The sequence below is a fragment of the Prunus dulcis genome, chromosome 2 (genome assembly GCF_902201215.1).
Source record: "Prunus dulcis chromosome 2, ALMONDv2, whole genome shotgun sequence".
Taxonomy (NCBI): domain Eukaryota; kingdom Viridiplantae; phylum Streptophyta; class Magnoliopsida; order Rosales; family Rosaceae; genus Prunus; species Prunus dulcis.
Window position 1 is genome coordinate 13,827,654 of NC_047651.1, and position 10,839 is coordinate 13,838,492.

At 39.9% G+C, this 10,839-nt stretch overlaps 1 pseudogene across 1 annotated transcript; it reads right to left on the reverse strand.

Moving 5' to 3' along the window:
- Positions 1-5,701: 5,701 nt before the first annotated feature.
- LOC117620355 lies at positions 5,702-10,367 on the reverse strand (annotated as a pseudogene). The gene is made up of 9 exons (XR_004584739.1): positions 9,736-10,367; positions 9,069-9,586; positions 8,641-8,901; positions 8,437-8,528; positions 7,432-7,641; positions 6,951-7,355; positions 6,251-6,388; positions 6,033-6,126; positions 5,702-5,926 (listed from the first exon to the last, which is right to left on the reverse strand). The product of XR_004584739.1 is annotated as an RRP12-like protein (transcript).
- Between the last annotated feature and the right edge of the window lie 472 nt (positions 10,368-10,839).

The following is a 10,839-nucleotide window of genomic DNA, read 5'->3' on the forward strand; positions in this document are numbered from 1 at the left end:
AAGACGAAGGACACGATCAAAGCTCGTCTTGATTTGGAAAGAATGGGCATACGAAGGGGTTTATGGATGAATAGGAACAGTGATAAAGCTATAAGGGATCTTGCATTCTTTTCTATGAAACCAAATGACAAAAAAGAGTTTCTAAAGTTTGTATCGTCTGTCAAATTTCCTGATGGGTATGCTTCTAATATCGCACGTTGCGTGAATGTTGATGGGGGTAAATTTACTGGACTTAAGAGCCATGACTGCCATGTGTTTATGCAACGCCTACTTACTGTGGGTATTCGACACCTACTGCCGGAAGATGTGGTGAAGCCAATCATGTTGTTATCCAGATTTTTTTCCCAAATGACGGCAAAAACATTGCGAAGGACAGACATGTTTCAGTTGCGCCATGACATTGTCCAAGTCCTATGCAAGTTTGAGATGATATTTCCTCTAGCTTTCTTCACAAGTATGATGCACGTGATGGTTCACTTGCCAGAAGAGGCATTGCTTGCTGGTCCTGTCAACTATCGCTGGATGTATCTAATAGAAAGGTATATAATCTTTATCATTTGTGTATGCATCATTATCACTGGCTTGCTAATTTGTATCATATCGTTTTTTTTTTTTTGCAGGCTTCTCGGAGAGCTGAAAAAAAGTGTACGCAATAGGGCAAAGTCCGAAGGATCAATTATAGAGGCTTGGGTTCAATATGAGTCGCTTACTTTCTGTGGAATGTATTTAAAAGATGTGGAGACGATTTTCAATCGTCCTCAGCGCAATAATGATAGAGGTATAATGAAAAATTTTCTGTTTTTGCCCAAAGTGCACGACCCTTTAGAGATCCTGGACGAGAAGAGTTGTTTTCTAGAAATGACATGGAGGTAGCGCATTGGTTCGTACTGAACAATTGTGATGAGATAATAGCCTACTTAGATGAGCATGAAGAGATGATGAAGCGAGAACATCCATCACATTTGGTTGCCCAGAAACACTATGAATTATTTCCACAATGGTTTTTGGATTCTGTAAGTTATAAGTGTTTTGTAATTGACAAATATAAATTGTAGTATTTAATTTTGTCAGACTAACATGTGAATGGTTTTGTATAATATTAGGTGAATAAATTGAAATCATCGAATTCCCCCACTTACAGTGATGAGTTATATAACTTGGCGTTCGGCCCAATTCGCGCTGAATTGTTCTCGGGTTGTAATGTTAACGGCGTCAAATTTTTGGGGGCAGCACGAAAAGACAAGTTGTGTACGCAAAACAGCGGTGTCCATGTCCCAGGTGGAGGCGAAAGTACGGACATTGATTTCTATGGCAAACTGACAATTGTCGTGCAATTGCTTTATAAAGATCGATACCAAGTGATCATGTTTAAGTGTCGATGGTTTGATACCAACCCAAATAGGGCGGGAAGTGTTAAAATTGACCATGGCTTACTATCTGTGAACATTAACAAAACTTGGTATGATGACGACCCGTACATTTTGGCAAACATGGCGTCCCAAATTGTGTATCTAGATGACCCTAAAGCCGGGAGCGGGTGGAAAGTTGTGTAGAAGATGGATTATAGGAACGTGTATGCTATACCAGAACTAGACACAACTGACAACGACGTCGACAATGTGGCTGACCAACGTTTAGAATCTTCAATGGAAAATGATGCGGAAACACTTCGAGATACAAATGTTATACAAGAACCGTTTCAAATACAAGGAGTGTCTTCAATCGAAATACCAAATCCCCCTCGTCGCGCAATGTTTGCGCGACGCAGAACATACTCGTCGCGTGTGGTCATTTTGCGCAACAAAAATTTGTACTTCGTCGCGCAATTATATATTAGGGTTATAATATAATATATATACACACATATATATTTGAAATTGACGATCGAATTAGTTCATTGTATTCATATGGGGTGAAGGACTGTAGCTGTAAAAAATCATCAAAATCAGAGTTAAAATAGCCGTTCAATCATGACTTTTTATTTAGAACCATCGAAAAGTTTTGTCCCGTTACTTAATCTCTGAATGTTTTTTTTGTCCGATTTTTGGTGTCTATGATCTCGAAGTATAAACAAACAAGTTTGACGGCTGGATTACTGAAACTAGTTTCGTAGACTGCGTATGCTATCAAAATCATATATTCACCAAAAACCTTAGGATTTGTTTATACTTTCGTAGAATGTAACATAACATTATGTGCTATCCCCTAGTGTAAAAATCTGAAATTGAAGATCAAATTCAGTCATTGTATTCATATAGGGTCAAGAAATGTAGCTGTAAAAAATGATCAAAATCAGAATTAAAATAATCGTTAAATCATGACTTTTCATTTATAACCGTCGAAATATTTTGTCCCGTTCCATGATATCTAAATGTTTGTTTTTTTCGATTTTCGGCGTATACGATCTCCAAGTATAAAAAAATAAGTTTGCCGGTTGGATCATTGAAACTATTTTAGGGTTTAGGGTTTAGGGCTTAGGGTTTAGGGTTTAAGTTTTGCGCGACGAATCATACTTTTTCGTCCTGCAAAGTGTAAGTGAACAAGATTGCGTGACGGAACTATGTTCTATTCGTCGCGCAATCTGGGCTACACATTTCACCCCTCCATCCCCTTTGAACACTCAGTAAAAATTTCCACCGAATCAAAATCTTGCACTTGCGCGACGAACCATACTTTTTCGTCCCGCAAAGTGTTAGTGAACAAGATTGCGCGATGGAACTATATTATATTCGTCGCGCAATCTGGGATACACATTTCACCCCTCCATCCCCTTTGAACACTTAGTAAAAATTTTCCCCGAATCAAAATCTTGCTCTTGCGCGACGAACCATACTTTTTCCTCCCGCAATCTCGTTCAGATGTTGGCCTCTCCACCATGAGCTTATTATTTGGCAGGCTTGCGCGACGAACATATTTGGCTTCGTCGCGCAACCGGCACAGACCCTTCAGTTCCAGTCTCCCGCTAAACCCTAAATCCCAAAATTTAGGCGGAATGAAAACATTTTGCGCTACGGATACTTGTGTTTTCCGCCGCGCAAGGTTCATATAAAAGAACCTTGCGCAACGTTTCTTGTCTTCGTCGTGCAAAAGGCCCAGACCCTTCACTTTCAGTCTCCCGCTAAACCCTAAATCCCAAAATTTAGGCGGAATGAAAACATTTTGCGCGACTGATGCTTGTGTTTTCCGTCGCGCAAGGTTCTTTAATAAGAACCTTGTGCGAAGTTTCTTGTCTTCGTCGCGCAAAAGGCCCAAACCCTTCACTTTCAGTCTCTTGCTAAACCCTAAATCCCAAAATTTTGGCGGAATGAAAACGTTTTGCACGACGGATGCTTGTGTTTTCCGTCGCGCAAGGTTCTTTAATAAGAACCTTGCGCGACGTTTCTTGTCTTCGTCGCGGAAAAGGCCCAGACCCATAACCCCCAATTCCAAATTTTGGCGGAGTTTCAACATTGCGCGATGGAATGTATATTTTTGTGGTCGCGCAAGATTCATTAAAAAAATTTTGGGCGACAATTTTTATGGTTCGTCGCGCAAAGTCGAATAAATTTGCAGAAACGAACCGATTTCTCCTTCTTTCCCAGTTTCTGCCATTTGTCTCCTTCACCCCCTCTCTCTCCGCCGTCACCTCAGCCCCCTACTCCGCCGAAATTGAGACCGGGCCACCACCTCCGTTCGTTCCCTAGCTTCCCCGCCGTCACCGTTGAGCCTGCCGTCGGAATTTCTTCGTTTTTTTTCGATTCTTCGCCGGCCGCTTTCTCTCTCCTCCTGCCACCATTTCCGACACATGAGGTATGATTTCTGGACTGTTTTTTGTTCTCTAGCTGATGGTTGATTAGGATTTGGTGAATTTTCGCTATAGGAAAAAGGAATTTAAACCCTAGGTTTTGGCCGATTTTTGAATTTCAATTCCGGCCATTTCCGGCCATTCTTCGGGGTAGGTCTGAGAACAAAAGTGGCTCCAATTAATGCTTTCAAACTAGGGTAGGAACCTTGGCCCTTAGTTTTTAGAATTTTCCGGCAAATGTTATCGCTTTGGACACCCACGCGCTGCCGGCGCGTGTGGTGGCGCGTGGGATACTGTGGCAGTGGGGCATTGGGTCCCAGAGCAATCCCCTGTTTTTCACGAGCGCGTAGGTGTACTCGGATTTGTTATTGGTTACCGTTTGAGTCTTGAACGGATTTCGTCTATTGTGCGATTTCCAGGTTTGATATGTTCGGACCATTGGATCGAACTCAAACTCACGTAGTTGTACCTTTGTGTTTCTAGGATCGTTTAGGATTCGACGGATCGTCGATCGGAGTCCCGGATACTCCAAAATTCCAAACCCTAGGTCAAGCTATGCTTTTAATTAATTAGTTAAAATTCTTAATGAAATTATATGTGCAGATATCAGACTTGATTAGACGTGGTAGGTCGGTGATGACTGCACCGAGTTCGGATCCCCCGGCTCAGCCGGCATCTGCTGCCACTGCTCCAGCTATGATGGACCACGTGCCGGTTGGTCCCGGGGGGTCCCAGGCGCCTGCGTCTTTAGCTTCATCCGTGGCACAGCCAGTTAGCGCTAGGCGGCGGCACCGGCCCGCCAGCACCACCGACACGACATCGACCGACGTTACTGGTGCCTTGGGGTCACAGCTAGGTATAACTACCCTTCAATCCCAGTTTTTTAATTTTTTTAAAAAAATTTTGTATTGTGAATTTTATACTTCAATTTGACATTGTTATTTATTTAACATTAATACCTTATTTCTTTGCAGCCAAAAAGAACACCCGAGGGCCGTGTCGGCAGCTGAAGACGGCGAAGGTCACCCGGGTGACTAATAGTCGTATCACCATCGGATACGACGAGCGCCATAGGGCTGCACCTACGGCGGAGTTGCATAGCTCCTTGGCCCACGACATTGGCCACGTCGTGCGAACCCATTGCTCGATGCAATGGAAGTCTTAGAGGGTCATGCCTGACGAGATCAAGATGGAGGTTCGCGGCCAGTTGTCGGTATGTACCCTACATTTTAATTATTTTTCTTTAAAACTTGGTATATTTCTATTACTTAACGTATGTAATTAATTTATTGCAGACGAACTATAACTTGGAGGACCTCAATGAAGAGTCGTTGGCGTACGTCAACAGACTCTTCGCTGAGAGGTACAAGCAGTGGAAGAGCGACTTGCACCACCATTTTCAGGCGTTTGATGATCCGCAAGTCGCTCTTCAGGAGGATTGCCCGAAGGAGCTTGAAGGGCGGGAGGATAGTTGGGAATGGCTTTGTGCTCATTTTCAGGCGCCCGAATATGTAGTAATTTTTTAATAATATTTGTTTAATTATTACTTTTTTCTTTCTATTGTTTATTTCATTTTTTTATTTCATTATTATTTAATTTTTAATATTTTAACTAATACGTTTAATTTTTTGTTTAACAGAATAAAGCTCAAGTGAATAAGGGCAATAGGAAGAAGAAGACTCTTCTCCACCATTCCGGTTCTAGGCCCTTCTCGTATAGGATAGATGCACGGCGTCGGGTAATAATCAAATAAGTTCTATTTCATTTTTAATGTCATTATTATTAATTTATTTTTTTCATACTAATATTTTTCTTCTCTTGTTCAATTTAGGAGGGGTCCAAATTCCCAGAGATCGACGTCTTTGGTGACGTTTATGAAAGGTGAACCATTAGGAAGAAAACAAAAGAACACCAACATAACATGGGTAGGTGACAGTAAATCAATTACAAACCAATTACAACCAGTAAATCTTGTTTTCCCATAGTTTCCACTGACAGATGATGACAATTCAGGTCACAGTATGGAAGCATTATTATAGATAATCCATAACATTCAAAGCATACAAATTATTAACTTTTGCATACCCTGAGAATGATTGAAAGAACTTTATATGCCTTCTTTTGTATCAAACCTTCATCATCCTGAAGTCAGGAAGGCCTTAGTTAGTGCAACCTTTCCTTTTTCAAGCATTGCAAGATCCCGTAGAAACAAACAAAATAGACAGACGGAAGAGAAAGACTTTAAAACCTGTAATGCACTCTTTATTACTCCAAAAAGAACATTAACCTCATCAGCATTTAAACCAGGTAAAAGTGAAACTGTCAAGTCAAATACTTGTGCCCTGCAGTTAAGATGGAAGAATTAATGCGATGTCAGATGTTACGCAAAGAGAGAGAAGTAATAATTAAATTATAGAAGTCAAGAACTAAACAAGATAAACGAAAAAAATAAAAGTGTTGATATACCGCTTGGAATTACAATCTCTATGACTTTGTGCTTTCCTAGCCCCTTTTAATAACCATTAAAAGCTTCAGCATTGTACTTCGGAAAAGCGCTGATACAGCTTCTGTATCTGCTACTGAAGCAAACTCACCAATTGTGGACTGTAAACGGTGCAAACATAATTATTCTTAACTGCACAAAAATTGATGCCACATTAACAAGTACAAATATATATCAAAGATAAAGGTCTATTTTCAAGTAAAAATTGAACCCATTATTAAAAAAGATGATAATGTTAGGGGAAAAAAGAGATACAAATTTATTTAAAATGTCAAAGAAAAGTCAAATAAGGAAAAAAGTGACTGAAAGGGTGATACGATAAAAAGGGACTGGAGCTAATATAGTGAGTCTGTCACGACCCCATTTTGTTCCTTTGTCTTTGTCGCTCAATTATGTTCAAAACGTCCACTACCAGGTACTAGTACATTGGATAAATGGACAACACCCCTCCTCTCTCGCATAAAATATTGTGTCATGAATACTTTCTTACTTTTTGGTTTGAATGACGATATACATGATTCATATGGGAGCTGTATTGGTTACAGTCCAGTAGCAAACTCACAAAATCATGGCTATTTTAAAATCCATGCCAATTTGGCATTCTTGTCAAGCATTTTTCAGGACTAGCACTATCAGACATATAACCTCAGTATGCTTAAGTACCTGCAAACAGCCCGCATCATCTTTTGTGGTATTCAAGAAGACACCTGATAGAACAAGCAGTAACTTGCAAGCAGAAGACTTGAGCACGCTCAAGTTGTCTGCTGTAACCTGAGGGGTATAGTTAGCAACAACTCTGTGTCTGGCACTACCTACTTCACTATCAGACAGATCATTCACTTCTCCCACAATTTTCTTATTTTGTTGAACAAGAATCTGCAAGCTCAAGCATATTATTCCGCGAATCTCAGGTTCATCTTGAAGGGCACTGCACAAGGCTTGTTCTAGATCGTTGAAACTTTCAGCAGTATCAGAAGCGTAGTTGCAAAATGAAGGTAACAACGACCACAAAGCATTCACCTACCCATCTGTGCTCCTTGATGAAAAAATACGTCCTTGTGACTCAAGCTGTCAAATATAAGATGTAAATAAAAAATTCCATCTGAAATAAACAACTAGCATTCCATCACTAACTGTTGAATACCTCTCTGGATTTGTCCTTCATCGTTTGAACCATACCCAAAATCGACTCTGTAAAGAAGCTCAAACGTGCACCAATAGTATACTGCTTCAGTATCGGAAAGAGCCAAACATTCACCTGACTTGGGTCTTCAGCCTCCAAATTAAGAGGTAGAAGACCTAAAAATGTTTCAGGTCCCATTGCAACAAGAGCCGATCCAAAGCATTCATGCAACTATAATAAACTCATTATATTAGTAAGCGCTGCACTAATTGAGAGTAAACAAAGACGAAACAACACAACAAGCTTCCAAATAATCTTTTAAAAAATAATAAAAATAAATGAGTTTTACTTGCAACCAAAAAACTTAGTAAATGCTAATAGTGGACCTAATTACGATATGAAATTTACAACTAAACCTATAGATACTTCCATCTAAGGTTTATATATATATATATATATATATATATATATATAGTCCCGATCTCTTGGACTACAGGGGTCCAAGAGATTTGTGGTCACTCACCGTTGGATGTAAATTCATTCAACGGTTCACTCACTCTTGCACTCCTTTTAAGAAATTTGTTTGAACCATTAGATTAATATCCAATGGTGGGTGACCACAATCTCTTGGACTCATGTGGTCCAAGAGTTCGGGACTGTATATATATATATATATATATATATATATATAATGCATTTGCAATATTAGACCAGAAATCCTGATCAAAGAAATGCAACAGAAACAGGGCTCACCTCATCAAACTTATTCTGGCGGCTGCAAATTATAGCTTTTGTTTTCTTTTCTTATTTTAGCACTGGATGGCCAGAAGACCCAATAAATAATAAATTACTACAATCCAGAATGTAAAAGATGGTATAAGACCATCAAAATGCACGGTCAACAACTAGTACACAGTCACAATTGCCAAACAACAAAGATAGCCATGGAGCAAATATACAGATCCATAAGATAAGGACAAGTAACAGCACGCTTCATCTCTTAAAACTGAATAACATGAAAAATACCTCTTTCCTGAAAGGGAAATCTTCTTCGGATAACTTCGCCATCCCTTCCAAGCTCCTGAGCGCACCCCTCATGAAATAAGAAGAATATACCCCTGTATGAAAACAGCTATTAAACCTCTTAAATGAAATGTAGAGTGCATGGTAAGTGAAAAAAAATTCAGTTCAAAATGACAGAAAAACAGTCAGATACAGCAAAAGCAATACCTAATTTATCGAACATTGCTGAAACAACTTGGAATGCAAGGTCCCAGACACTAGCATAGTGATAACCAAGCAAGCTTTCAATAGTAGCACAAACTTTTTCAATTATAGTTGGCCCAGACTTCCTTGCATCCAGATTTGCATTCATTGCAATCTGGTCAACTCCCTGTTTGATCAAGCTTTCATCAATGCAAGCATGAATGAGAGTCTTAAATGTATGCACTGCTGCGTGTATGGCCTATTCATGCTCAGATGCCAATACATCTGCCAAACTCCAAGAAAAAACACAACAGTAAATTTTGAGTCTTGCTTTCTAGAATGGAAGAGGTACAAACAGGAAATCAGGGGAAGATTTTTTTTTTTTTTTAATGTATCAGAAGGTAACATGAATACAACTAATGTCAATAAAGGAGGAAAAAAAAATTACAAACCTCTGAGTGCATTGAATACAGTAGGGAGTTTAACTACGCATATGCCTATTGAGGGAATAAACTTTGGCCATTCCATTACCGAGCAAGCGAGCTGTGACTGTCATCCCATCGACAGATGTCTCATTTGTGGAGACAGAAAGAGCTAATGAGCATAACAGATCGAGCAACACTTCAGGAGAAACATTTGTAGATGGATTGAGACAAAGTATATTCAAACTATCTGTTATGCGCTTCGTAACAAGTGGTTGTTGCAATTCCAAAAGAGTTTTGTAGTGCTTGAGGACGGCAGTTTTGTACTTGATCGACATATGAAAAAGACACTCTTTCAAAGCATCCGAAACATACAAGACCTCCTGAGCTCCCTTGGGTCCTTCACCAGCATCTGCATTTGACCCACCGGCAAGCAGAAGAAACCTTTCAAATAAGTTAGTAACCCCTTCACTTGCAGGGGCCAGCAGCGGTGTTCCTTGTAAACTTCGCAGCACATCACGAAGACACAAATGTGATTGTCTTCTCACCTGTTTTGGGTGCAATTAGCATACAAATAAGTAAATTACAAAGTAGACGTCTAAAACACAATACAAAATTAAAAATTCAATCCTTTTCATATACGAATTCTATCATAACGACAAGAATTTAAAAGATAAATAAAATGTGAGCAATTCACCTTAGTGCGGGAATCGGTAATAAAGCTCAATAAGAAGCCATATACTGAAGACACATCATACCAGTTGACACGGCATCTGATGATGAGCAGAAGCGATATGCATTTCAATCCCGAGAGGGCGGCGCCCACCGTCAAAGACGAAGACCGCAGAACACAGGCCAAGAGCTCCGATAGGAACTCGGACCTCTTCACGAGAATTGCGGGCGACACTTTCCGAAAGATAATGGAGAGAATTGTGAGGAGGGCGTCTATCACGTGAGCGGGAGGCTCGGGCTGGGAGGAGAGCCCGTCGAGAGAAGAACACGTGAAGCCCAACTAGGCGACGGGAGTCGAAGGGAGGTTCTCGTCTTTGAGCTCCTGAGCCATGGCGCCTATGGCTGCGCAGAGGTGGCGGTGGTCCTCGCGCGTGGAGTTGCTGAAGCGGGCGAGGATTGAGGTGCAGATGTCTTCGTCTTCGCTTTGGGGGAGAGTGTAGGCGTCGTCCATTTCGATGTCTGCCATGTTGGGCGGGGATTGGAGAGTTGCAGAAAAACCTAGCTTCAACTAATTCAGGAAGGAGCTAGGGTTTATGGACGAGAGCCGAGAGTGAAGAAAGTAGCAGTTGCGTTCAGGTCCCGGTCCAAGCGATTAGTTTTTCCTTTTTCTTTTTTTTGTTCCAATGAATTAAGATTTCATTACCTTATAAAGTTACAAACAAATCCAATACAATAAACAGAATAATAAAAATAAAGCGCTCAAATCAGGTGAGAACAGCTATATATCTATATATATATATAAATTAAAAGACGGAGAATGATGAAACATTCAAAATACCAGAAAATGCTCTTTGTTAATTCAAACATTAAGAATTAAAATTATTAATTAAGTGAGGATAATATGGTAAATTCACTTTTCATATTAAAAAAAATTAAAATTGAAAGAAAAATCAGATAATGAATCCTATTTTTATAGAACACAACTACCCATTATCTTTTCTAATTCTAAAATAAATTTTTTTTTTTTAAAAGCCTCTAGCAGGTGCGGAAGCTCATGCGGAGAGGCTAGTGGGAACAAAGTATGAACTTGTATCTAGACTGTTGAATAAACTTGGACAGTTGAGATTAA